Source organism: Furipterus horrens, unplaced genomic scaffold (genome assembly GCF_987537825.1).
Source record: "Furipterus horrens unplaced genomic scaffold, mFurHor1.1.pri manual_scaffold_16, whole genome shotgun sequence".
NCBI lineage: Eukaryota > Metazoa > Chordata > Mammalia > Chiroptera > Furipteridae > Furipterus > Furipterus horrens.
In genome coordinates, this window is record NW_028327186.1 from 198,125 (window position 1) to 219,749 (window position 21,625).

The 21,625-nt window shown below is 47.3% G+C and overlaps 1 protein-coding gene across 2 annotated transcripts in view; it reads right to left on the reverse strand.

Annotated features, from left to right (window-relative positions):
- CYFIP1 (cytoplasmic FMR1 interacting protein 1) overlaps positions 1-14,932 on the reverse strand; it is a 95,542-nt gene extending 80,610 nt beyond the window's left edge. For both annotated transcript variants that reach the window (XM_090263742.1, XM_090263743.1), the window contains exon 1: positions 14,829-14,932. The gene's annotated coding sequence lies outside the window, so the exon portion shown is untranslated. The remainder of the gene's footprint in view (positions 1-14,828) is intronic.
- Between the last annotated feature and the right edge of the window lie 6,693 nt (positions 14,933-21,625).

Genomic DNA, 21,625 nt, shown 5'->3' on the forward strand with positions numbered 1-21,625 from the left:
TGCAGGCGACGCCCCCAGGGGCATCAAGCCTTGCCTCCGGGGCTCCAAGCCACGCCCCCAGGGCACCAAGCCACACATTCTCAGGCAGGGCTTTTCCAGAGGCTCCCCCAGGCCGACAAGCCACCACCAGCAGGGACGCCTTAGTGCTACAGTCACAATGCTTCAGACCACTGTAAAGTGCTGAGGTTGGTTTGAAAAATACCTACTCTGAATCTTTAGCTTCGATTACTTAAGAATTTAACACTTCCCAGATATTTATAATCTAAAAGAAACTGGTTTACAGAAAATAGTAACAGATCTTAAAAGTGTAAAATCATTTCCACTCTGGCCCAGAAAACAGCAATCAGACACCGTGTGTGTGTGGTTGGATCTGCACTGCAGCATTTATGAATGAGATAAAAGGCTACGTCGGGGGCTTGCTTCATACAGACGAGGTCAATGCGGAGGGTTCGACTAACACTATTTTTTGCGCCTCTGTACATTTTGGAGTTGCCCGCAATAAACAGTTTTTTATTATATTCATAAATATGCATATATACACACACATGCATATATACATACTGTGTGGGGCAAAAGTAGGTTTACAGTTGTTCATATGGAAAATAATACAATGATTAATAAATAGAAAAATAAGCTGTTTTGTACACTCATGACTATAAACCTACAATTGCCTCACCCTGTATATGAGATTCTGGCTGAGCTTGACTGTACAGTCACTCCCTTGTCCCTGTGGGTGGAGGTCTCAGCCACTAACCCTGCCTACAGACACAAGGCGCCGAGACCAGGCAGATGGCCTGGCAGCCTCTCCCACCTACTTAAAACTCTTAAGTTTCTCCTTGCCTAGGTTTTTTGTTTTTGTTTTATTTATTGAGTTGAGAGAGAGAGAGAAACATCGATTTGTTGCTCCACTTATTGATGCATCATCGGTTGATTCTTTATGTGCGCTGACTGGGGATCGAACCTACAACCTTGGCATATCAGGACAACGCTCTAATCAACTGAGCTACCCAGCCAGGGCTCCCTACCTAGTTTTAATCATCTACATCTGTTTTCCTGTGGTAATTAAAAATTACTCAAGAGGTAAGAGTTGTTTGGCAAACAGGTGATTTTTCAGGCTGCTACAAAGATGATGAAGGGAGTTCTCTATTCAGAGAAACATAAAATCCTGAGTGGGCTCCTCCCACCAGCACCCTCAGGGTCCCCAGGGAGCTGGGGGCCCAGCTGTCTGCGACCAAACAGTTGACTGCAGAAAGCCACCCGGGAGGCTGAGCACAGATGCCGACTCTCAGACCTCAGCTGACTCTGGGGAGCTGGGCACTCTGGGCACCCACCCAACACACACACATGCTATTCTGAAGTAGGAGTCTCCGGCCCACGCTTTGAGAAACTCTCCGGACAGTGGAGGGCACCATCAAATCCTTTGATGTGACGGAAGAAAACATGAGGCCAACAGTATTTTTCCCTAAAAAAAAATGAGGAATGATGTCAGGAGGAGAGCTGCACATCTGGCCCAAGGTGGTGTCCTCAAGGAGCAGCCGGAGCCCACAGCCCCAAGGGCCAGCGCAGGGGACCGAGGGATGCTAATGATGACACAGAGTTTGACGGAAATGAACTGCTGGGGGCTGAATGGTGCCCCCACCCCAAATCCAATGGTTGAAGCCCTGACCCCAAGGACCTCAGATGGTGATTGAAGGAGACAGTTTTTACAGAGGTGATGAGAGTAAAAATGAGGCCCCTGGGTGGCCATAATGCAATACAGCTCGTGTCCCTAAAAGAAGAGGAGTTAGGAGCCAGACAGGCACAGAGAGACACCATGTGAGGAAGGCAGCTGCCTCAAGCCAAGGAGAAGGGTCTCGAGAGAAGCCACCCCTGTCACCACCTTGATCTTGGACTTCCAGCCTCCGGAACTGAGAGAATGCAAACTTCTGCCAAGTCACCCAGTTCACGGTACTTTGCCACACAAGCACTAGAAGACCAATACACAAACCCTGTGGGAAGGTTTGGCGCTGGGATGGAGGAAGCAGGAACGCTGGCAGCCCCCTTAGGCCCCACGCCAGTGACTGCCAGTGACTGCCAGCTCCTCCAAGATGTGGGGGTTGGGGGGCGGAGAGTTGTCACAGAGCCACCACATCGCACAGGCAAACGCACTCTGCCTCCTCCATCTGCGCTGCGTCCTTTCCAAGCTCTATCGTCTGTCATCGGCTGCCCACGCTTTACGATTACCCCACGTGCTCACAGACACCGTCTGCATTCATGGGCTCCTGCTCAGAGCAGTGTGAGGGACGGCGTGACCAGCTGAAAATGACTGGGTCGTGAAATGTCGTACCCACAAAATTAAAAATTAAATAAACAAACAAATAAATAAATACAGAAGAAAGGAGAGATGATGAAAAGTAGGTAGAATTTATTTAAACTTCCAAGCAACCTGAGCTACTTGGAAGCATTAACCTGGGCATGTGGGTGGGGACGTGGGGCTAGGGGACAGCGTTCCCCCACCGCCCCTTCGTGGGAGCTGCCAGGCGAACAGCACACGGCTGAGAACGGCGTGGGCTGCGATGCGCGCGCTGGGAGCCCTCCATCTCCACAGCTTGGGGAGCCTGCAGGAGCGTGATGATGGCCTGCAGCTGAGCCAAGCCAGCTGAGCGGCCTGGGTGAGGTGACTTGGCCTTTGGGTGTGCATGTCCCCTCCTGTGGCTGATGAGTGATGATAAAAGGACCTCCCGGGGAGCCGGTTAGCCCCTGATCACTGCTTGAAAGCGCCAAGCGCCTGCAGCGCCGGGTTCTGAGCGCACCTAAAGGGCCCCATCGCGGCTCCCGTTGCAGGAAGACCGCCGACCAGTGTACAAAGGAAGGATTCACAGGGCGCCTGGGCCTCTCACACCAAGCCTGCTGAAAGGGCGTGCGTGCAACTGTGTCTTCACGACACACCTCCAGAGGCCCACGAAGCCCAGAGCCCACGCCGCCTGCATCTGGTCTGTGCCTGAGTAACACACCCAGGGGCCTGAGGGCTCCGGAAGCTTCTTAAGAGCCCTCCCAGAATCAGCCCCTCTGCAGTAAGACCGAAACCTGTGACTGGATTACAAGTGATACACTGTAAACGCGGCACAGGGTCGCACAGGGCAGGAAGTCATGCCTCCCAGGGTGGCCGCCCCAGACCTCCGCCATCCTGCCAGAGACATCCCCACATGGACCCCCCACCCCCAAGTCCCCTCTGGTATGTGTGTGGCCAGTCATCTGTGGATGCTGAGAGGGTTACAGCCTCGCACATGCAGGTCTGACAGCGACTCATGTGCAAGTGTGGGTTCCCTATGCCTGGCAGCAGGAGGATGGGCAGTGTGGAGCCTCCCCAGGTTTAGCTGGTGGCTCCAGAGGGCAGGGCTTACCTAGCAGGACATAGTCAGCCACTCTTTACTGCAGGAGGCAGTTATCTAAAATGCAAATTATTAAAAACTAAATATTGCCTGGCTGTTGTGGCTCAATGCATTGAGGGTCATGTGAACCAAAAGGTCACTGGTTCGATTCCCAGTCAGGGCATATGCCTGGGTTACAGGCCAGGCCCCCAGTTGGGGGCATGTTTCTCTTGCACATCGATGTTTCTCTCCCTCTCTGCCTCCCTCCTTTTCCTTCTCTCTAAAAATAAATAAAAATAAAATAAAACAAAAACAAAATAAAGCTTGGCCCAGTGGCTCAGTTAATTGAGCATTGTCCCTTGTGCCAGAAGGCTGCGGATTCGATCCCCAGTTAGGGCTCATAGGGGATGCAACCATCAATTTCTCTCTCTCTCTCTCCCGCCCTTCCTCTCTCTTTAAAAGTTAGTGAACATACGTTCAGGTGAGGATTTTTTTTTAAGTACAAAATAAAAATTACCCACCGTGATGGTTAATTTTATGTGTCAACTTGGCTATGCTATGGCATAACACAGTTTTTGGTCAAAGACCAGCCTAGCTGTTGCTGTGAATCTATTTTTTGGATGTGGTTAACATTTAAATCAGCAGACTTGAAGAAAAACAGATCACCCTTCATAATGTGGGTGGGCCTCGTTTAATCAGTTGAAGGCCTGAAGAGAAAACAGACTGAGGGCCTCCAAAGAGGAAGGAACTCTGCCTCCAGACTCCCTTTGTGCTCGTGCTCCATCTTTGAACCTTCTCTGGACCCTGGCCAAGTGGCTCAGTTGATTGGAGCCCCATCCCATACACCAAAAGGTTGCAGGTTCGATGACTGGTCAGGGCACATACCTAGGTTGTGGGGTCAATCCCTAGGGAGGGTGTACCAATCAATGTTTCTCTCAATCTCTCTCTTTCTAAAATCAATAAACTTTTTTTTTAATTAAAAAATAAAAATCTTCCTTGGGTTTCCAGCCAGCCTACTCTGAATTCAGGCTTGCCAGACCTCCAAAATCACATAAGCCAGTTCCTTAAAATAAATATCTCCCTCTCTTTCTCTCTCTCCATATACATATATACACACACACACGTATACATACACACACACATATATGTACACACACATATACACATATATATGTATACACATACATCCTATTGGATCTGTTTCTCTAGAGAATCCCAACTAATACACACACACCCAACCATCATCTAAGCAAAGGAAAACACACCATCTGTGTGTATAAAACCTTATCAGCGTGGTCTCCAGAGTACGAACAGGCTGACTCTCCAGTGTGGATTACTGTGCACCTGCACTCGGTCTGCCTGACCTAACCCACTCGGTTACAGGTGCGCCTCACTGTACTGCACTTTGCTGTATTGCCCTTCCCAGACATGGCATTGTTTACAAGTTAAAAGTTTGTGGCAACCCTGCATTTAGCAATACTTTTTCCTACAGCATATGTTCACTTCACATCCCTCTCGCATTTTGGTAGTTCTCAGAATATTTCAAACTTCTTTTTAAAATTCTTTTAAACTTATTTTTTTTTTTTTAAGAGAGAGGAAGGGAGAGACAAATATCACTCTGTTGTTCCACATACTGAGGCATTCATTGGTTGATTCTTGTATGTGCCCTGACCAGGGATCAAACCCACAACCTTGTCATATCAGGACAATGCTGTAACGAACTTAGCAACTTGGCCAGGGCTCAAACTTTTAAATTATTATATTTGTTATGATGACCTGTGATCAGTGATTTCTTTTTAAAGATTTTATTTATTTTTAGAGAGAGGGGAAGGGAGGGAGGAAGAGAGGGAGAGAAACATCAATGAGTGGTTGCCTCTCAGGGGACCTGGCCCGCAACCCAGGCGTGTGCCCTGACTGGGAATTGGAACCAGCGACCCTTTGGTTTGCAGGCCGGTGCTCAATCCACGGAGCCACTCCGGCCAGAAGAAAAATATTCTTTTCAAAATATTACTTCTCATTGGTAATGTACCTTGTCCCCCAAGAATTCTGATGGAGATGTACCAACACAATATTAATCATGTTTTCATGCTGCTAACACAGCCTCTACTCTGTAGCCCTGGGATCAAGGAGTAGTTCTGACTTTCAAGTTTTATTATTTAAGAAATATGTTTCATAAGGCTAGAGCTGCCACAGACAGTGATTCCTCTGATGGATCTGGGCAAAGTAAATTGAAAATCTTCTAGAAAGGAGTCACCTTTCTAGATGCTGTTAAAAACACACACATGCCCTGGCCGCTGTGGCTGAGTGGGCTGGGGGTTGTCCCACAGGCGAAAGGTTGCAGGTTCGATCCCCGGTCGGGGCACATACGAGAGGCAGCCAATCATATTCCTCTCTCACATCAATGTTTCTGTCTCATTCTCCCTCCCTTCCTTCCTCTCTCTAAAAATAAATAAATAAAATCTTTCTTAAAATAAATAAAAACATGCCTAATTCCTGGGAAGAGGCCAAAATATCAACATCAGCAGGAGTCTGGAAGAAGTTGATTCCAGCCCTCACGGATGAGTTTGAGGCGCTCCAGACTTCCGTAAGGGAAGTGCCCGGAGATGTGGCGGAAACAGCGAGAGAACCAGAACTACAAGTGGAACCTGAAGATGTGACCTGAGTTGCTGCAACCTCATGATAATAACTTTAACGAGCGAGGAGCTGCTTCTTATGGATGAACAAAGAAACTGACTGGTCGAGCTGGAATCTACTCCTGATGAATAGGCTGTGAAAATTACTGAAATGACAGCAAAAGATACACTTAGCTGAAAAAGCAATGGCGGGGTTTGAGAGGACTGCCTCCCATTTTGACAGAAGTTCTACCGTGGGTAAAATGCTACCAAACAGCATCACATGCTACACAGAAGTTACTTGTGGGCTCTGGCTGGGTTGCTCATTGGTTAGAGCTTCGTCCCATCCCCATGCACCAAGGTTGCGGGTTCGATCCCCAGTCAGGACACATACAAAGATCAACCAATGAATGCATAAATAAGTGGAACAACAAATTGATGTTCTCTCTCTGCCTTGCAAATCAATCAATAAAAAAGTTTTAAATAAATAAATAAAACCATGTATAAAAGGAAGAGTCAACCAATGTGCCAAACCTTATGGTTGTCTTGTTTCAGGAAACTGCCACAGCTACCCTGACCAAGTCAGTAACCGTCACCATCAAGGCAAGACCTTCCACCAGCAAAAAGATTACAACTGGCTGACGGTTAGCATTTTTTAGCAAAAGTATATCTTTCAATTAAGGTTTGTACATTTTTTTTAGCTATAATGATGTACATACTTAACAGACTACAGTGCAGTGTAAACATAACTTCATATGCACAGAGAAACCCCAAAATTCATATGACTCCCTTTATTCTCAGTATTGCGATGGACTGGAGTGAAACATAGTATCTCTGAGCTGTGTCTACATTCCCCGATTTCTGGGGTCAGCTGATTCCAAGGCATCAAGAGTCCAGGCCAGTGCTGGGGATCGAACCTGCAACTGAGTGTCCCGGCGGTGAATCCAACCTGTAATCTTTTGGTTACTGGATGATGCTTCAACCAACTGAGCCACCGCAGCCAGAGCTGTCCAGGTTGTTTTAATGCTCACTGGTTTTGTGGAGACTTTTTTTGGGGGGAGGTGGGGAGGTGAAGAAAATTCTTTAAAAACTTGAGTAGGTCAAGCTTTACACAAGGATTAAATAATAATCTGAATCCTCACCACCACTTCTGACTCAGGGCTATGGGGTTCTTCAGAGCAGTGTACCTCCCTCTGAGGCCCTCCAAGGATGAATCAACACCCACCACACTGTCTCAGCCAGGAAAACTGCGCACAAGGAAGGGCCGCGCTAGCTCCGGGCAGTGGCTGCGGAATCACATTCTGAGATGGAACTCACTCTAAGTGCTGGTTTTTCTCCCCTGAGGAGCAAAATCCACCCAGGGGAAGGCAAAGAACAGGGTCTAACAAGCTTGGCTAGTGGAGTATCTGAGTGGTAATTATAAATCACAAAGATGCTGATTTCAAGGTCACCTAGTTCATCTGTTTTATTCACAATAAAAAAATCGGGAAGCCACCTTCAAGGGTCCATCCTTTCTTTTCTTTTTTCTTTTTTAAAGATTTTATTTATTTATTTTTAGAGAGAAGAGGAGGGAAAAGAGAGGGAGAGAAACATCAGTGTGTGGTTGCCTCTTGCACGCCCCCAACCAGGGACCTGGCCCTCAACCCAGGCATGTGCCCTGACTGGGAACCGAACTGGCAACCGTTTGGTTTGCAGGCCGGTGCTCAATCCACTGAGCCACACCAGCCAGGGCAGATGCCCATCCTTTCCAGCCCCACAGCCACGCACAGCTGTGAGGCTAGTGTGTTATAGTTGAGAGGATACAACCATTTAAGCTTGAAGAGCTTCTATCAAACAGCACACACACCAGGCACAAACACTAAGGTTTCCCTACTTTCTTGAGACCGTGTTCTGAGAGGCCCTTAAGAAATGCAAACACAAATCTTGTCCCTGAAACGCTCTAAACCTTCCTATGAGATAACCAGGGACCGGGCGGGAGCTGCGGTGGGTAAGCCCTGCTCACAGCTCTAGGTTCTCCACGGGCTCCTGCACACACAGCTGCTGTATTCAAGTCACCCACTGGCAGCTACAGGGTCGCCAGATATAGGTGATAAGGAGACCAGCCCTGGGTGGTGTGGCTTGGTTGGAGCATCTTGCAGTAAACCAAAAGGCTGAGGGTTCAATTCCCAGTCAGGGCACATGTCTAGGTTGCGGGTTCAATCCCCAGTCGGGCACGTACAAAAAGCAGCCGATCGGTGTTTCTCACTCACATCAATGTTTCATTCATCTCTCTCTCTTCTTCCCTGCCTCCCTCTCTAAAATTAATAAGCATGTCCTCAGGTGAGGATTAAAAAAAGAGATATAAGGAGAACAAGTAACAAAATGGCAGATACGAAGCCTACCACATATGTTTACATTAAATGTAAATGGACTCAACAATCCAAAGGCACACAGCGATGGGATGAATATTTTAAAAGTAAACCAATTACATGCTGTCTATGAGACATATTTTAATTTCAAAGGTACAAAAAGATAGAAAAAGATATACCATGTAAAGAGAAACCAAAAGTGGGCAGAGGTGCCTATACTAATAGTAAGATAAATATTAGACAAAACAGACTGGAAGACAAAAATTGATAAAAGAAACATGAGCCCTGGCTGGTGTGGCTCAGTGGATTGAGCACCAGCCTGTGAACCAAAGCGTCACCGGTTCGATTCCCAGTCAGGGCACAGGCCTGGGCTGTAGGCCAGGTCCCCAGATGGAGGTGCACAGAAGTAACCACACATTGATGTTTCGCTCCCTCTCTCTCTCCCTTCATCTCTCTCTAAAATCAAATAAATAAAGTATTTTTAATTTTTTAAAAAAGAGAGACATTAAGTAAATTAGTACTGAGTTGTACCAGGGGTTAAGAGCAGGGATGAGCTCTGACAGGCCATGGGGGAACTTACCGGGGTAATGAGTATGTTCTAAAACGGTGTTACGCTTACTTATGGCTTCTCAGCTCTGCACATCCACGGAAAACCACTGTACACTTGAAGTCGGTGAATTTCATAGTACGCACATTATCCCTCAATTAAGTTGTGTAAAACAGTTATTTTTTTTGCTCAGGTGTGTGACTGATGCCCTGGCTGGTTTGGCTCAGTGGATTGAGCGTCGGCCTGCGAGCTAAGTGTCGCTGGTTCGATCTTCCAGTCAGGGTACATCAGAGAAGGAAAACTCTGACTCCAAAAAACCTCCGCTGCCTTGCGGCATACCTCTTCAGGGGAAAGGCTAAGGGAGTAAACCCCGACAGAAAATCCGGAGCCGGAGTCCCTAAGGCGGTTTGACGTTGTAGTCAACACCGGCAACTCCTGCGGCGCACCTGAAGCCAAGCTGTATTGACTCCGTCTTTCCCTTGGACCCTTCAGCTGTGAAGAGAGGGGGGGTCTGCTGCATGGGCAACAGCAGACCCTCCATATCACCCTGCCCAGGCTCTGTAGCTTCAGCTTCACTGGAGAGGACACTCCAGCGTCATCGCAAGATGTCGATTCAACACGGGAGGAGACAGATACCGTGTCACTCCCGAGTCGGACTGCACAGCCATTCTCGGCGGTGCAGATAGACTCTTAAGAAGCTACACCATCGTCTCTCGAGACGGACGGCTGCCGACGACGACGGTGTGTGACTGGAATTGTGTTAAATGTAGAGCTCCACTTGGAGAAAACTGACAAGACTCTTTTACTGTGTTGAGTGTCGCAAGCCATGATCTCAGCCGGGCATCTGCATTCGCCCTCAGGAGCTCCACTTCGTCCTCAGTATTCTGTCGTCTGCAGCACGCAGACCCTGTACGTGTTTTACTAGGTTTATACCTAAGTATTTGAGTTTTTGAAGCTACTGAAAATAGTATTTTTTTACAATACTACTTTCTAATTGTATATTGCTAATATAGAGAAATAAGATAGGCCTGGCTGGTGTGGCTCAGTGGATTGAGCACGGGCCTGTGAACCAAAGGGTTGCTGGTTCGATTCCCAGTCAGTCAGAACACGCACATAGGTTGCAGGCCAGGTCCCCAGTTGGGAGTGTGTGAGGCAACCATTGATCTTTCTCTCCCTTTCTCTCTCTCTTTCCCCCTTCCCCTCTAAATAAATAAATAAAATCTTAAGGAAAAATAATAATTGACCTACATGCATTAATCATCTTTTGTAACCTTGCTAACCTTACTTACTAGTTTGAGTAATTTTTTCAGATTCCTTGGATTTTTATATAGATAATCCATGTCATCTGCAAACAGTGACATTATTTCTCCTTCCTTTTATATTTCTTTTTCAGACCTTATCGCACTGGCTAAAGTTTTTAGATCACATAGATGTAATTAAGCCATTAAACCTGTGGCTGATAAGGGCTGGCTACTTTTGGGTAGCCAAAAAAAAAATGAGAGTAGATGGGACAAGTTGGGGACTTAAAATTTCACACTGTAAGAGTCTTTAGAAGACATAGCACTGCCCTGGCTGGTGTGGCTCAGTGGATTGAGCACCAGCCTGTGAATCAAAACGTCGCCGGTTTGATTCCCAGTCAGGGCACCTGCCTGGGTTGTGGGCCAGGTCCCCGGTTGGGGGCGCACAAGAGGCAATCAATTCATGTATCTCTTGCACACCGATATTTCTCTGCCTTTCTTTCTCCCTCTGTTCCCCTCTCTCTAAAAATAAGTAAATAGAATCTTATTAACAAAAAAAAAGGAAAACATCACTAACAGTAACTGTCCCTTATACAGTACTTCTCCTATATTACCTCGTTTCACCTTCGTAACAACCTAACAGGTACATTTTCCACACTATGGAAGAAGGGAAACGGGCCAAGGCAAGGCAAGCCAAGCCACGTGACCCCCGGGCTCAGGTCACGTCAGGAGCAGATATAGAACAGTCACCTGCTGAAGTCTCTGTCTTTCCTCCCACTGGCTAGCTAGGTGGCCCCAGGCACTGCCTGAGCTGACCTCTCTAGAAGCTGGTGACAGTGAAAAAGGACCAAAAGCCACAACACAGACAGTCACACAGTGACAGGGACAGAGGGGACACTGGTCCACCTGGGGAGCCAGCAGCCAGGCGCTCCTGCTGTGGCACCTGAGCAACACGGTGCCTTGGAAGAATCACAGGCAGGTGACTCAGTAAGTACATGAGGGTCAGGCCCCAGGGTCTGACCGTCTGAGTCCAACAGCTTCTTTCTCATTTTTAACCTGGAGTGTACGAGTCGGATGGTTGGATTCTGCGTCCGACTATGCCACGTCCCGGGCATGTACACTTGGACACATGCTTCATCTCTCTCTGCCAATCTCCTCACCCACAGAGTGGGATTAATAATTGCACCTGCCTTTGCAGGCTGTGAGAATAATTGTGTGTAAAGTATTTAGAACAGAAGGCAAGAAGGAACTCCTACCCTTCGCGACAGCATGGGTGGAAATGGAGAGTATGATGCTGAGTGAAATAAGCCAGGGGGCAAAAGACAAATACCATATGATCTCATCCTATAAGTGGAACCTAATGAACAAAACAAACAAATGAGCAAAACAGAACCAGAAGCACAGAAACAAGGCACAGACTGACAGTGACCAGAGGGGAGAGGGAGGGGGACAACAGGGGGAAGAAGGGGAAGGGTCTAGTCAAGGCACCAGGATACACAACCCACGGACAGCTCAGCTGGGCAGGGCAGGGGAGAGTAATGGGGAAAAACTGGGACAACTGTAACTGAACAACAATTACATTTTTTAAATGAGAAGAAAAATCATACATCCACCTCGGGAAACAGTTCAGTAGTTTCTTAAAAGAGGATGTTCATTAAAAGTAGATGATTTAATAATTAAAAAAAAAATAAAGTACTTAAAACAGGAGTTAGCAAACTGCAGCCTCCGGCCTGTTTCTGTAAATAAAGGTTTTTTTTTTAAGATTTTATTTATTTATTCTTCAAGAAAGGGAAAGGGAGGGAGAGAAACATCGACTGGTTGCCTCTCTCACACCGTGATGAAAGACTGGCTCCACAACCCAGGCACATGCCCTCACTGGGAATCGAACCAGCAACCTTTCCCTTTGTGGGACGACACCCAACCAACTGGGCCACACTAGTCAGGCAATAAAATTTTGTTTTAATTATTTTTTTTAATTTGTTGATTTGAGAGAGAGAGGAAAAAAACACATCGATCTGTTGTTCCACTCACTGAGGCATTCATTGGTTGATTCTTACATGTGCCTCAACCAGGGATGGAACCAGCCACCCTGGCGCATTGGGAACAATGCTCTCACCAACTGAGCTACCTGGCCTGGGCTGTAGATAAAGTTTTCTTAGAACAAGGCCTCATATTCATTACATACTGTCTATGCTGTTTGATGCGACAATAGGTAGTTGTGACAGAAACCACACGGCGCACAAAGCCATCCATATTCACTATCTGGGCCTTCACCGGAAGAGTAACCCTGGCTTAAAACAATGCTGGAGTAAAAGAAGTACTCATGAAATATCAGCTATTACTTACACCCAAATTCACTTCCAGAATGATAACCCTGAGTGTGTGTACAAAGAATCCCTACACACAAGCACTGATGGTGGTGGTGACACGTGGAATAACAATGTTAACTAATTAAATAAATTATGGCACATATATACTAAGGAATACTTACAGCCATCAAAAAGAATTTAAAAGAATAAGGGAAGTCTGAGTATATATACTGTATATACCAACATATAAAGACCTCCAAGATCTTACCCTGGCCAGGTGGCTCAGTTAGTTGGAGCTTCACCCTGTATCCAAAAAGTTCCAGGTTCAATTCCTGGTCAGGGCACATATGGGAGGCAACCGATCAATGCTTCTCTTTCTGGTATAAATGTTTCTCTTTCCCTTTCTCTCTCCAAAAGCAAGGAAAAAATTTCCTCAGGTGAGGATTAAAAAAATTTTTTTAAAAAGACCTCCAAGATATTTAAGTGAGCCAAGATGATCAAATGAAAATATAATCTCATCATGTTACCAAAATAATACACACACAGAAACAGAACTATGTGTTTGCCTAGAAAAACCATAACCGAAGTATGAGCATTAAAGTACTGTGGGAATTTTGCTTTTGGTGTAAGTAGTTCTGTGTTGTTTAAATGGTTTGGTTGTTTTTTTAAGATTTTATTTATTTTTCGAGAGAGAGGAAGGGAAGGAGAGAGAGAGGGAAACATGGATCAGTCACACCCCTCCAACTGAGGCATGTGCCCTGACTGGCAATCCAACCTGGGTCCTTTTGGTTCCCAGGCCGAGGCTCGACCCACTGAACCCACACCAGCCTGGGCTGTAATGTTTACATTTTTAAATGAGCAGGAGTTCTGTAACTGTTCTCATGACTTAAAAATATTAGTTGAATATTTTCGGTTGTATCCTAGACGTATACACTTTTCAAACCTTCACGTCTGTACCTCTCCGGGCAAAAGGGAATATGAATGAGTCCTAAGTGCAAGACGCTAAACGAACTACGCCAGACAGACAGACTCCAGCCTACGTAGGACATTGGGGTGGGGTGGGGGGGCAAACCTGTAGGAACGGGGACCAGTTCCGTGGTTGCCAGGAGTTAAAAATGGGGGAAGGGTGCCTACAAAGCGACAGCAGGAAGGATTGTAGGGGTAACGGAGCTGTTCTGTATCCTGATTGCGAAGCCAACTGCAGACTATGCGTTTGTCCAAACTCAGTGAACTGTGTACCAAAAAGTGACTTCTACTACATGTAAATTTAAAATAAATTCAAATAAACACACACACACACACACAGAACAAGCTTGGGGAGTGAATTTTCTCTGAGCGATCTATGAGCACACAGACACGTGGACTCAGGAAATGTTTTCCACCACAATTCCCCGTCCGTCTCAGGCCCGGAGCTGAAGCCGCGGGGGCAAGAGGGCGGCGTAGAAGGAACGACACTCTCTTCCTACTGACTCCCGGCCAACGCAGACCTGCCGGGTCCGCGGGGACCAGACGCCCTTCTTTCTCTCGCGCTCCGTGCCTGCCTCTCCGCTCTTGGCACGAAGAGGAAAGCCTCCAACGCCCGCAGGCGCAGGGACCGCCGCGGGGCCCCTCCCCAGGCCGGGCACAGAGGCACCTGGACAGGACTGTGCAGCGTTGCTGACGAGTTGCCAAGAACCGCGATCTGAGCTCCAGTCCCGGGAATCGCGGCGGCTCCAATCACGGATCAGTTTAAGGAGTCGGGTTAGAAAATGGGCAGGACAGGCCCCGGGCTCGCGAAACTGCGGGGAGACCCCGTCCGGGGCCCTGGCACCCTGTCCTACTGGAAAGGCAACCCTGCTTAGGCTCGATCGCCCGAGACGCGCGAATATTGCGGTGGAAGAAGCCTCCGCGGTCCGCGCCCTTTGGCCAGCGCGGGAGAGGAGGCCACGGCCCGGCGCCGCGCGGGGTACAGCTCGCGCCCAGAGCCCGTTTCCCAGTCGCCGCTCCGCCTTCTCTCTCCCACTCCGCGCTGCAACCCCGGCGCACGCACCCCGCTCACACCCGAACCCCGCAGGGCTGTGCCGGCGGCGCGCGCCCCGACCACCGCGCTCAACAAAGCCCAGATCACCCCGGAACCCGCAACAGCTTCGCTGGGCCGGAACCCCCTCCCCCGCTTCCCCCCGAAAACGGCTTCTCCACGATCTCAGTGCAAGCTTTGTGCGCCTTACTTTCCAACAATAACTGCGGCACGCGGGTGGCCCCCTCCCTGCTGGAGCTCCACCGCGTGCGGGCCGCGGGATCCAGGGCGGGCACCGGCGGGTCCTAGAGGCCGGGGGAGGCCGCGCCGCGGGAGGCCAAGCCCTGGGCGCCCGCGGGGCCCCGTCCCGGCTCGGAGGGCGTCCCAGAGCCCGCGGGGCCGCGGGGCGGGGCGGCAGCGGTCCTCACCTGGGTCTGGGGCAGCGTCCGCTGCTCCGGGGTCCGGCGCGGGTCCTGGGAGTTTCCTGCCGGAGCGAGTCACTCGGGCGGGCCGGGAATGCGCCAGGAAGGACCCGGCCTCCGCCCCTTCCTCCCGGGGCGGGGGCTCTCCCGGCTCGGCCCCTTCCTCCCCGCGCTCCTCCCTCCTGGCGCCGCCGCGCCCTTCGCCGCGGCCTGGAAGGGCCACTGGCACAGTTGGGGCCGCCCTCGGCTCTCGCTGGCTTGGGCCACCACAACTCTGCGCGGCCCCGCGGGGCCCCGCACCAGATCCCGGGGTTCCATGGAGTCGGGGCGGTGCGTGGGAGGAGCTGCTTGCAGAGGGTCCCGGGAGGGGGGAGCCCCGAGAGCGCGCACACCTGCGCTCCTCCGCCCGAGCCCCGCCGGGGGCGGGCACCTGGGGCGGCGAGTGCCCGCTGCTGGAGCCCAACTGGGAGAGAGCCACTCCGACGGGTCCCGGAGTGATCACGCAGGTACGGACCCATCCCCCTCCGAGCCGGAGCCAACGCTGGCCCAGGCTTGTGGAAATGGCTGAGAGAAGAAAGCCTGACGCGAACTAGACCCAGAAACCTCTCAGAGGCCTGGGAGGCCGCACAGCACATGGAAACGCTGCGTGGAGGGAGCTCGTCACAGTCACGCTCCAGGGAACCGCGGTGCCAAAGTTCCCTCTCGCTCCGCTTCATCCCGCCCCCATTCCGGCTTCTGATGGAGAGAAGGATGCTGCCGGCCGGGGGGGCGGGGACGCTCATCTGGCCTCTGCATGATGAGAAGCACGAGAGGTCTGACTACCCCTGGAAGTCCTCTGGGTTTGACACAGTTAGAGCAAAGAGATGCTGATTAGTAAGTTGTCTCAATTCAGAGAACACTTTTTCCCTCCCACGCCTACACGACGTGGGCTGTGAGTGACTTTCTGGTTCTCCGCCCACACGTTTCCAATAAGCAAATGACCGCTTGTTTCTGCCCAGAGCCAGGTGTCCAAGTTCCATTCCAAAGGCCTTGTTTGTTTGTTTGTTTGTTTTACATTACAGGGAAGTGACAGAATACACATTCAAGGTGTATTGGGATAATTTTAAAATACTGTAATCCCTAGAACAATGAATACAAAAAAATAAGAGGAATAGCTAAAAATCCAAGAGAGGAAAGAAAATGGAGTGTTAAATAGACTCAATCCAAAGAAGGCAGCAAAGAGCGAGCAAAAAGCACACAGGACGGTAACACAGAGCAAGCCATTTGGCTTAACCCACCCGCGTTACTAATGACATTAAGTGAACTAAACACTCCAGCGAAGCACAGAAATTGTCACATTGGATAACAACAAAACCCAAATATATGCTGCTTAAAAGAGACGTGCTTTAATATAAAGGACACAAAGCAACTGAAATGAAAAAGATGGAAAATAACCTACCATGCACATACTAATATTAGAAAGTCGGAGTATTGACAAAAAGGAACATGTGATAAAAATAAGTGGGTCAATTTATTGAGGAAACAATAATTAGTGTATGTACACCAGATAAGCTTTGAAATACCTGGGGAAAATTGGTACAATCAGACGTAACAAACAAATACACCCCCATAATTAGAGATTTTTAACATTCCTTAGTAATGATGGGACAGGCAGACACAAAAGTAAAGATACAGAAAAATTTAAAAAGCAATTAACTAATTTGATCTAAATAATACCCCCATGAAACAGAATGCACAACACATTGTATTTAATGAAAGATGTTCAAAACCTTTACACTGAACTTTCAAGGTATGACTGAGAAGAATTAAAGTTGTTAAATATAGATGTAGCATTCACAAAATGTAGCATACGTGAGGTAATAAAACAAGCCTCAGTATATTGATTTCAAAGGATTGGAATCATAAAACTTTCTGTGTCCACCAGGAAATTCAACTAAAAAGCTGTAACCAAAAGATAATTTTTCAAATGCCCAAGTGCTATAAATGTCCCTTCGCTTAAAGAAGAAATCACTATGGAAATTGGAAAAGATGCTGAACTAAACAATAATGAAAAAGTATCAGGCATCATTTAGCTGAGAGCGAAAATGAATGCTCAGAGGGAAAGTTTACATGTGAAAGGTATATGTTAGAAGACGAGAAAGGTTTAAAAATAAAGGAAACAAAGATTTAATATCAGTTATCTAAACTACCTCAAAAAAGTTAGAATATTAAATATTAAATCCAAAGAAAACAGAAGTAAAGAAATAAAGATAAGAACAAACAGCCCTGGCTGGTGTGGCTCAGTGGATTGAGCACTGGCCTGTGAATCAAGGGGTCGCGGGTTTGATTCCCAGTCAGGGCATGTGCCTGGGTTGTGGGCCAGGTCCCCAGTTGGGGGCACGCGAGAAGCAACTGCGCATTGACATTTCTCTCCCTCCCTTTCTCTCTTCCCCTCTCTCTAAAAATAAAATTAAAAAAATAAAAAGAACAGACATAATGAAGTGGAAAACAAATGACCAAACAAGAAAATATCAAAAAACTATCTTGGGGGAAAAAAAAAAAAGGTAGTGGAAATCTGAATAGTTCCATATTTCTATATGGGTGAAGAAAATAAATGAATTTGTAATTTAAAATCTCATAAAGAAAATCTAGGTTACATAACTTCCCTGGTGAATTCTATAAAGTATTTGGAAGAAACAATACAAATTTTACAAAGCCACAGTAATTAAAATAGTGTAGTCTTGGCATAAGGATGTACAAATAGGTCAATGGAACAAAATAGAAATAAGGCCTGATACGGGCTGAATGTTTGTGTCCCTTAAAAATTCCTATGTGAAAACCTAATACCAAATGTGTTGGTATTTAGGGGTGGGGCCTTTGGAAATGATTATTAGGTCATGAGGGTGGGTCCCTCAGAAATGGGATTAATATTCTTAGAACAGAGACCTCAGAAGATTCCTTCAGCCTTTCCGCTATGTGAGGGAATAGGTCTATGAACCAGGAAGTGGGCTCTGACCAGACAATGATCTGTCAGTGTCTTGATCTTGGGCTTCCCAGATCAAAGAGAAGGGAAAGTGTTTTTAAAAGAAAAAAAATTTTTTAATGTATTGATTTGAGAGAGAGAGAGACATCGATTTGTTGTTCCACTCATTGATGCATCATTCATTGATTCTTGTATGTGCCTTGACTGGCCCTCAACCTTCATGTATCAGGACGACTCTAACCAACTGAGCTAGGTGGGCCAGGGAAAGTTATGTTTTTTTTAAGGTTTTATTTATTTTTTAGAGAGATGGGGAAGGGAGAAAGAGAGGAAGAGAAACATCAATGTGTGGTTGTGGTTGCCTCTCTCGTGCCCCCAACTGGGGACCTGGCCCGCAGCCCAGGCCTGTGCCCTGACTGGGAATCGAACCAGCGACCCTTTAGTTCGCAGACCAGCACTCAATCCACTGAGCCACACCAGCCAGGGCAGGAGTTCTTTTTTGTTCGGGTCTTTTTTGTTTTTTGTTTGTTTGTTTGTTTGTTTGTTTGTTTTTAATGGTACTAAATACCTGCATAACCATTTGGAAGAAACTTAACCTTGACTCCCTTGTCCACACCAAACACAAAAATTAACTCAATATGGTTCATAGACCTACATGTGAAAGCAAAGGATACAAAGTCTCCAGAAGAAAACGTAACAGAATAATTTTACAATTTTAGGGTAGAAGTAGACAAAGATTTCATAGAACAGAAATGTACCAACCACACTTTTCAGTATTTTAAGAAAAATATGATAAATTGGCAGATCAAACTTTTAAAACTTGTCAGCTCCGGCTGTGTGGCTCAGAAGATGAGCACCAGCCTGGGAAGCAAAAGGTTGCCAGTTTGATTCCCCGTCAGGGCATTTGCCTGGGTTGTGGGCCAGGTCCCTTTCCCTCTCTCAAAAAATAAATAAATAAATAAAATCTTTAAAAACAAAACAAAACAACAATAAAAACCTCAAGGAATTAATTTTAAAATAGCACAGACAATAAAAAGTAAAAACGATTAAAAATAATATCCAAAGAACCCCTACAAATCAACAATAAAGTGACACCCCCCCCCAAAGAAAAATAAAAACAGGACACTGTTTTCAAAGAAGAAATCACTTTGGAAGTCTCTTACACAGCCAGACATATAAAGCTATGGCACAGTAATTCTACTTCTGTACATTTATTCAAGATATATGAAAATTCATCTCTACACAAAGACTTGTACATAAACATTCTTATCAGCTCTACTCGTAATAGTTAAAAATGAGAATTCAAAGTCTGTAACTAGGAAAATGGGTAAACAAATTATAGCGCATTGATACAATGAAATATTACTCATTAATACAAAAGCGATCCAAGTATTGTCACAAAATGGGTGAATCTTAAAGTTATTACATAATTTAACAAAACACAACAGGTAACATATTGCTTGGTGTGAGCAAGACGGCAGAGTAGGAACCACTAGGCCCTCGTGCCCCCAGAAACACCCTGTAAACACTGTGCTGACCAAAGGGGTTTCACGAGAACTTCAGGAACCAGTTAAGGATCTATACCACCCAAGGAACGCACAACCAGGAAGAATGGCACTCAACGTTCTCCCAACAACATTTTCGAGGCATTTTTTTAAAATCATTTCTTTTTTTTAAAATTTATTGATTTGATAGAAAGAAACATTCATTTGTTGTTCCACATATTGATGTACTTATTGGTTGATTCTTGTATGTGCCCTGACTGGGATCGAACCCACAACTTGCATATTGGGAGGATGCTGTAACCAACTGAGCCTCCTAGCCAAGGCCCAAGACATTTTCAATCATCCTTACCCCCTGCCTCCCCGCTGCGGAACACATAGGAGGAAGCTGCTAGGTTTCTGTTTCCTCCCTTAGGATGGAAGGGAAAAGCAGAAGTTGTTTGCAGTCCTCTGACTTGTTTGCGGGCTGTTGGAGGGACTGTCTTCTCTCCTGGGGGACTCCAAGTGCTGACGGGGATGGGGGAACCAATCTGGATATCAGGCTGGAGGCAGATTAAAGCAGTAGTGGATGCCAGAGCATCGTGAAGGGCTGTAGGGGGATCCTAGACCCCTGAGCACCTGGGGGCAAGAGATTGTGGGTACAGGAATAGAAAATATCTAAGACCCTGAGAAATAAGGCTTTTTTTTTTCTAAGTATTTTTATTGATTGATTTTGAGAGAGAGAGAAAAGGAAACATTGATTTGCTGTCCCACTTATTTATGCATTCATTAGATCATTCTTGTATGTGCGCTGACTGGGGATCGAACCCACAACCTTGGCATAGGGGTTTGATACTCTAACCAAATGACCTACTCGGTCAAGGCAGAAATAAGGCTTTTTATGAAGCAGCTGTGTATACAGGGGTGTTGTGGGAAGGGGTCAGACACACAGGCCTAAAAAGATGCATGAGCCCTGGCTGGTGTGGCCAGCCTGCAAGCCAAAATGTCACGGGTTCATTCCCAGTCAGGGCACAGGCCTGGGCTGCGGGCCAGGTCCCCAGTTCGGAGTGTGCGAGAGGCAGCCAGTGTTTCTCTCACACATCGATGTTTCTCTCCCTTTCTCCCTCCCTTCCTCTCTCTAAAAATAAATAAAATATTAAAAAGAAAAAAAGAAAGACGCATGAGCAGAGAAGCCTTCACGCTGCTCTCATAAGTGAAGGTCTCCCTGCCCCGCCCGCCCGCCCATCCACCAGAACGGTCCTCAGAGACTGGAAGACGCGCCTGTTTGTTGCTGTTGTTGTTTGTTTTAAGTTCTTATTTATTTTTAGACAGAGGGAAGGCGAAAGGGAGTGAAAGAAACATCAATGTGAGAGAGTGACATCAACTGGTTGCCTCTCAGAGGAACCCTGACCAGGGACTGAACCTTCAATCTGGACATGCGCCCTGACTGGAAATTGAACTGACAATCTTTTGCTTTGTGGGTAAGCGCTCCAGCCAACTGAGCCACACTGGTCAGGACTGTACCTCTCTTTTCAGATGCCCAGTTTTGACAGATGCTCAAAAGATTTAAAAAAAATAAAATAAAAAAGGCAGAGAAATAGGACTCATTCAAAGGAACAAAATAAATCTGCAGAAACTCACCCTCAAGAAACACAGGCTTCATTCCTGGCTGGTGTGGTTCAGTGGATTGTCTGCCTGTGAACCAAAGGGTCGCTGGTTCGATTCCTAGCCAGGGCGCATGCCTGGACTGCGGGCCAGGTCCCTCGCTGGGGGCTTCTGAGAAGCAACCAGACATGGATGTTTCTCTCCCTCTCTTTCTTTTTCCCTCCCTCCCCTCTCTCTATAAATAAAATCTAAATTCCTTGGCATGTGAAATAGGGAAACTGAGACAGGCAGGTAGCTGAACAAACTGACCAAAGGTCAACTCTCTGGAAATAAGTGGTATTTCAGCTTTAGACCCAGAAAAGCAGCAAAGCCAGGTAGGTGACACCAGGACCAGATGCAGTGACCAACAACCCCCTGTCCTGCCTTGACCAATCAGTGGCGACCACAACCCTGAAGGGACACACCTGAAGAACTGATGAATATCCTGCAGAACCCTCCCCTAAGATTCCCACCTACAAGAGAGACATAAAAACTCAAGACAAAGGACCGAGAGCTGAGGGCTCTCCCTCTGGGGAGCCCCATCTCTTTCCTTTCTCTCTCTCTTTCCCCCACAGGCACAAACCCCCTAACCATGCACAAAACCCCTAAACTCTAAGGGTCTCCACGGAACTTGCAACCAGGGGAGCAGTGGGCAGAGGCAGCTCGTCCCAGGCTGACCCCCTGAACCTGTCCCCAAGGCCCCCCTTTCTCTGACTTCC